Genomic DNA, 7,060 nt, shown 5'->3' on the forward strand with positions numbered 1-7,060 from the left:
GTATACATATATATATACATATATATATATATATATGTGTTTTGGAATGATTCCAGTAAAAGCTTTAGATAGAAGCAATATGGGAAATTCAACAAACTTAACATATTTGCAACAAAAGCCACTCCTAAGTAAGTATAGAAATATACCAATGAAAAAGTATTGAAAATTATATTGAAAATGCTAGGAGCTGTAAATATATATCATGTATCGCATAATGTACATTTATTTGAAATTTTATTATTTCCACATTAAAATAAAGACAGACGGTTGTTATACCCTGGATTTGAGCAAGTGCTCAGGTGGCAAAGAAAGATTATGAAAGATCTCATAGCATAAATGATAAAGCTCTTATAGACCCTTTCTGCTTTCCTCTTCAGGTTGTGTTGTTTCTGCACCAACCTCAGAAGCAAGAACAGTTAATGCATTTTATAGAATTGCAGTTGATAATACTCTATGTTTTTGTTAAGCAGGATGTTTTTTGTCACGTAACGAATCAAAGACATTGAAATCCAGGTACATTTTCAGGTTATGTTTTAAGAGTAATTTATTGTGTACTGTATTTATGGTGATTTGTACACATTTAACTTTACAAATATAAATGATTTAGAATGTTACTTTTTATTTATGAAGGGTTTGCATCAATCCTATTGTGGTAGCCTGAGTATTTTGAGGTCTGTCCCTCAACAGCTGCACACTGGCATTTGCATGGACACAAACATGTTGAGCAGAGCAATCACAGTGATGATATTTTGAAAGGTCAAATGAAGTGGAGGACTTCTTTCCACTGACTTGACCAGAGACTACCTAAATGGAGGGTAGAGAGGAAGGTTCGCTGGAGGATGCCAATTGTCCAAGGCCATGCTTGTTTGATGTGTGGCTGCCGTCTCCTCCTACATCTGTTACTTCTAGTGTGACCCCTACAGTAAATATGTGAACGCAACACTCCTTATAAAAGAAAATTAATAACTTTCATGTCATATGACCCATTGCCACACAGTCCATGGCAAATAGTTGTTTAAGACAAGACAGAGAAGGTCCATACATCTTTTGGCCAGTTTTGATGTCTGTTTGATTTTTACTATTTTTTATTATAAAGAGAAGCATGTTTTTTCCTTTAACATACTGCACATTATTTGTTAATTTGTAATCCAAAGACATGGTGATTTCCAGTTTGGTAAATCCTGCTACAAAAACAAGGCGTTCCCATCAGGATCAGGTGATCAGAACACTATAAGTAAAGCAAGAAAACTCTCCCATCAAAGGCTCAAGAATAATCTTGCACTGAGAAAACAATGCAGAATTGCAGAGGTTAATGAAATGAGCAATTACGCCAGATCATGACAGAACAACGGATTCCAGACTCTCTTCTGAGCTTGTATTTAACCAGTCACTGAGCCAGTGGGGAGAGGGTTTCCAGCTTTACCTTGGGGTTTATGATTTCCTGTTCTGCCTCTCAACAACTGAGCCCCCCTGTTCCCGTCTGATCATTTTTAACCTCCCTGCTTTCAGTTATCCGGCCAGATTATTCTCTTGCCTTTGTTCTGTAGTCCTCAAGGCTTCAGCGTCTGGATCTCTCTATGCGGAAACTCATTGATTTTGTTAGCCTATAGACTGGAAACAACATCGTTCTCTGGACATGGACTGAGCTATAAAACCAGGTTAGTGACTCACATGTTCATAACCATCCTCTGTCAGATTTACGTCACTAACCTGTGTTTCCTTTCTACAGACGCACTAGCCGCTACTACTGCAGATCACCAGTCCGTTTGTTTTAATAAATACTTTAAAAAAAAAATAACTTTTTGATGTAGTTCCACTGTCTGCCTTGCCTTGCATACTGGGTCCGCTGTTCAGAGCCATGACAGAATAATCTGGCCATACAGAATACACCCTGCGGATCCTCTTTTCTGAGACATGACAAAACTTTCTTTTCAAACAAATTTTTGATTTTATGTCTCCCTGCACCACAGAGCTACAACCACGTACCTGCGCTGTCACTGTGTTGCCGTTGGAGGGAAGAAGCCGTCCCATTCTTGTTTGCAATCAAGCCGCTTTCCAGCGCAACACCTCGCAGCTGTGCAAGGCGCAGGGGAAGGGAGTGGCACTTGATAGTTAGGGTTAGTGCTCAGGGGGTCGTTTGGGATTAAGCCTTACAGTCTATCCAGTTTAACCAATCCACAACAATGGCAATTAGGATTAGCATTACCACAGAATTGATCAACTCCCTAATTCAACCAGCTTTGATTTATCATTAATCTGTGAATGCTCACATATAAAGGGATGAGTACAGGGTAGCAGACCAATCACGACCATGAGTGAAGAACGGTGCGTGCCGTATTTCTCCTGTGAGGAACAAAGACTCATCTTACAGAAATACAAAGAGGAAAAGCAAAGTCTCAATGAAAAGTCAAACATGGTGGCAGAACAAAAAGATACCAAATGGCATGGCAAAGTATTGCTAACTGCGTAAATGAGCGAGTTACTGTGACATTTAACACAGCATGCATCCCAATCACTATACTGCATATTAATCGTGGCTCATCCCCCAGATGTAGCCAAACGTGAGTGAAGAGGACTTTGGTGCACAAAAACATTATTTCATCCTGGGTAATTGGATGTTTTAATTCAATAATTTATGGGTTACCATAAAGCTGGAAGTTATTTCCATGACTGCCTCATATTAATACAAGAAGAAGCAGAGCATCTTGATATTTGAGCTGTCAGAAATTTTTATTTTTTTTATTTTACCTTGTAGTGTATGGAATTGTTCTTGTTTTTTTAATTAAATTCAAGAAACAAGCGGTCTGAAAGGGGAAAATTATTTTAAAAGTAAAATTAATAGATTGGAAAGAAAAAGGATTCACACTGATAGCAAAATATGATGGTTTTTTTCAGACTGAAGAAAACATTTTTAGAAAAATTATTTTGTCATTTAATAAATACAAGATTAGTTAACATTTGGAAAATGATTTCCAAAGGGAAAAGCTTTCTCAAAAATATATTATACTCTCAAACGTATGTATTTTTTTGCAATCAGAGTTAAAAAGATTTCTCTCAAAACTAGAACTGACAGCATGGTACTGGCCTAAGGACTGAATTAAAGGAACCTTGAACCTAATCCTCCTGTTTTGAGTTCTGCATTTCAGTTATCTATTCCTAAGCTGTACAACAATTTGATGTCACTGCCATGGGCACATTAAGTAGCTACTGTCATCCGTCTACAAGAAACCTTGGTGGGGTTTTGGAAAAGCTCTTTTAAATTTGACGTGATGGAATCTGGTACTTTAAATTGAGCATTTGTTCTTCACTTTGGTCATGTAATCTAGGAGGGTTTTTAATATCAGATGTCTTAATTTACAAAAATCTTTGAATTGGTCTGATGTGCTTGCTTGTGTTTGGTCATCAGACTCGCAGCCAAGATGTCTGAAAAAGAGAGACATAAGAGACTTATTTAAAAGTCAAAGTGTAAGTTAAACTGTGTAACGCCCCTCCTACAACACTGGCTGCATAAAGCAGCGTATCTACTTCAAGATGCTCCTCCAAATTTGAAAGCTTTCAATAACCTTGTAAAGTGTATTTGTTTTATAAAAAGCATTGATAAAGAAAATGTATTATTTTTATATTTTATTATCATAAAAAGAAGGAAAAAAATACAATATTTGATTATGAATTTATATATCCAAGCTCATTATAATTGTAAAACTATTTGTTCGTAATCTACATGGATTTTTGCACCCCAAATTGTCCAATTGCTCATATCATGCATCCATATATTTTGTCAGGAGGGGGAGAGCAGAGATGCAAGAGAAAGTGGAGGAAACCAACACAAAGGAAACTAGAAAACATGTTTAATTTTTATATGAGTTATATTAAAAATACTTGCATCCCCCCACTGCTGAAATCAAAATTTCATCCATGCAGCTGCCAGTCAAATTACAAATCAGCTCCTCTAGTCCTGACAAACCAGTGGACAACGCTTTTAAAATAAAGCAGAGAAGTTAAAAGTTTTAGAAAAATATTAAGAATCAAAATGTAATAGAACTAAAGCACCCTAAAGAAAAGAAAATGCAGCCACAGCAAAGACTGTGCAATGGTTTATAAATTGGTAGGGTCACTGAAAGATCATTTTCAGAGAGCTTTTTTGTGAAGTTTGCCAAAGTCATTTTTAAAATGTCACCCTGAGGGGAGAGCAATGGAAATAAAAGACTAAAAGTGAGTCAATAGCAGTGTAGAAAGTTCTGCAGACATATACCTATATCATATATTAACTGATGTATATTTTATTAACATAGAAATATAAGTATTATGTTTTTAATGTTTATACAAATATGAAACAATACTTACATACATTAATTTATGGACATGTGTGATTGTGTCCTCTTTGTCCACCTGATTAATCTTCCTCTGACTTGTTTGGAAGTGATATGCTGATATATCACTTTTTAGTCTGTTAGAACAGTTGTTTCTACTTTTAAGAATAAACATAGATCCCTTGCTAGTCCCACAGAATAATGTCAATTTAAAATCTCTCTTTCACAGTTAAAGTCAATCCCTTTGACCCTTCATAATACTTGTGTAAAAATCTAGTTTTAAATTCATACATATATGGAAAGACTTTATACTTAGTTGAATATTTCAAGGATTTTTTTAAAAAGAGGTTTCCTTTTTAAGAGCCCAAGCCCAAATTAAAAGGGTACCTTGAAGTCAAGGTCATCTTCATGGGGATTTTTATGATATATTGCATTGCATTGTCTAAACAACTGCTATTTGATGAAAGGAAACTTGATAAAAATCATGCAACATTTTAGGTATTGCAGTAAATAAAAAAGAATCTAGCCTTACTATGATAGTTTGTATAAACACGTATTAAAAACATCAGTCACAAGGAAGAAAAAAGATTAATGGACAGTCTGAGTAATATCCAAAAGCAGAGACACTTTGGAAAGTCCAAACTCCTTTGTCACTGTTTACCTTACTGTGTAGTCGGATAGATATTACCTTTCATCACAGAGCCTAGACAGTTGTTGGAAACACTTTCAAAATAACTAATGGAATCCCCTGAGGGGTGTGTTCAGAGTCCCTTGCTGTTTAAACTGATGATTCAAAACTTTTCCGACAGATACAGCCCAAACCAGATCATCATGTTGGCTACCGACACAACAGCTTTTCTGTCTTGCCAGCAGTGAAATTTCCCAAACAACGAAGAAAGGAGAGACAGTGTTACATATACACAGTCCTGTAGAAAAGCTCTGGATAAACCACTTGTGATGAACTCCAGCACTGTATAGTAAGAGCAAACAACACCCCTTATATATATATGATCTGGGCCCCAGATCTACCACACCAGACAAGACCCCCAGGTGGAGACTGAGCCAAGAGGCCCCTGAGACAATCCAGCAAACAACAGAGTGTAAGATGCTGGCAGGGAAAGCTTACATGGAGCGCCATAACCAAGTGGCTGGAATAGTGTTCAGGAACATCTGTGCAGAGTACGGGCTTGAAACCCCAAGGTAAGTGGGAAACACCCCCAAAGACGATAGAAAATGACCGAGCCAACATTCGGTGGGACTTCCAGATATAGACGGACGGAATGGTAATTGCAAACCAACCGGACATTGTTGTGGTGGACAAAAAGAAGAGGAAAGCCTTTGTAGTTTACATAACAAGTGACTGCAACATCAGGAAAAAGGAACATAAGAAACTAGACAAACAACAGGGGTTCAGAGAAGAGCTGGAGAAAACCTGGAAGGTCAAGGCATCAGTGGTACCTGTGGTCATTGGGGCACTTGCGGCAGTGAGCCCTGAACTTGAGGGTTATGGTTACAGGAGATCCCTGGAAATACATCAGACATCTTGTTCCAGAAAAGTACAATTCTAGGAACTGTCCAGAACCCTCAAGCTCTCAGGCCTCTGGTAGAGGACCCAAGGTCGGAGGAAAAAAAGGGGGAGACTCAAGGCACTTTACAGAGACAATTCAACGAGATCATACAGTCAAATTATTTCAAAGTTTTCTATCTAAGGAATACCAGTTGATTGCACTGACCTTATTGACTCGAAGATAATCCCTAGAATATCATTAGTAACTCTCACCAGAAAATTTTCAGTGCAATGATGAGCTCTAAAGCCAGAATGAAACTCTTCAAAAAGTTAATTATGGTGTAAGTGGTCGCACACATGATTGGCAACTACTTTCTCAAGAATTTTAGAAAAGAAAAGAAGATTGGATATAGGTCTAACATACAAGTTGAAGGCTTAGATGAGGACAATATTTTTGCCAACTCTGAAAGTTCAACTGGATCAAAGCAGTCTAAATCTGATAAATATTCTATGGCTACCTCAGATGCTGCCTCACCTTCCAGAGATAAAACAATCATACTTAGAGGAGTTCTAATGATCTTTTTTTTAATAAGATCAATCTTATTTATAAAGAAACCCATAAAATAATTGCTGCTAAGAGCAGATGGGATGGATGGTTAAACAGAGATATGGCTTCTTGAATATCTTATCTTTTTAACTTGCTCATGTTTTCATACGCTTAAATGGTTTCCCTGATTATGGATTGGGAGGTGAATCCACAGCGCCACAAACCACACAATTAGAGTAGACACAAAGTTCTTTACCTTTTGCTTGAACCCAGATCTATCTTCATTTTTTGATGCTAAAAGACAGATCTTAATTTCTTTTGACAGATCAAGTTAGTCCGTTGCACACTTGGCAATCCACTGTGCTTACACTTGTGATGGTAGGACAGAAAGCCATTTCTGACTACCATCACAACCCATAAATTATTGAATTACCTGATATTTATACAGTAGATGGCACTTTCACCTCAGTTTATTTATATATCATCAAGTCACAACACATGTCATCTCAAGGCACTTAACAGAGACAGAATCCAGTCATTGACTTGCAAGACATGCTCCTCCTGCATGAGCTTGTGGCGACGACCTTCGCTTGCATTTTGTTGTTGACTCCTCAGTGATACCTCACACCGAGCATGCATGCTGCAGGGGGAGGGAAACTCCCCCTGCAACCCTGATTTGCATTTGTATAGCTCACA

The sequence above is a fragment of the Cyprinodon variegatus genome, unplaced genomic scaffold (genome assembly GCF_000732505.1).
Source record: "Cyprinodon variegatus isolate N-32 unplaced genomic scaffold, C_variegatus-1.0 Scaffold212, whole genome shotgun sequence".
Classification (NCBI taxonomy): Eukaryota; Metazoa; Chordata; class Actinopteri; order Cyprinodontiformes; family Cyprinodontidae; genus Cyprinodon; species Cyprinodon variegatus.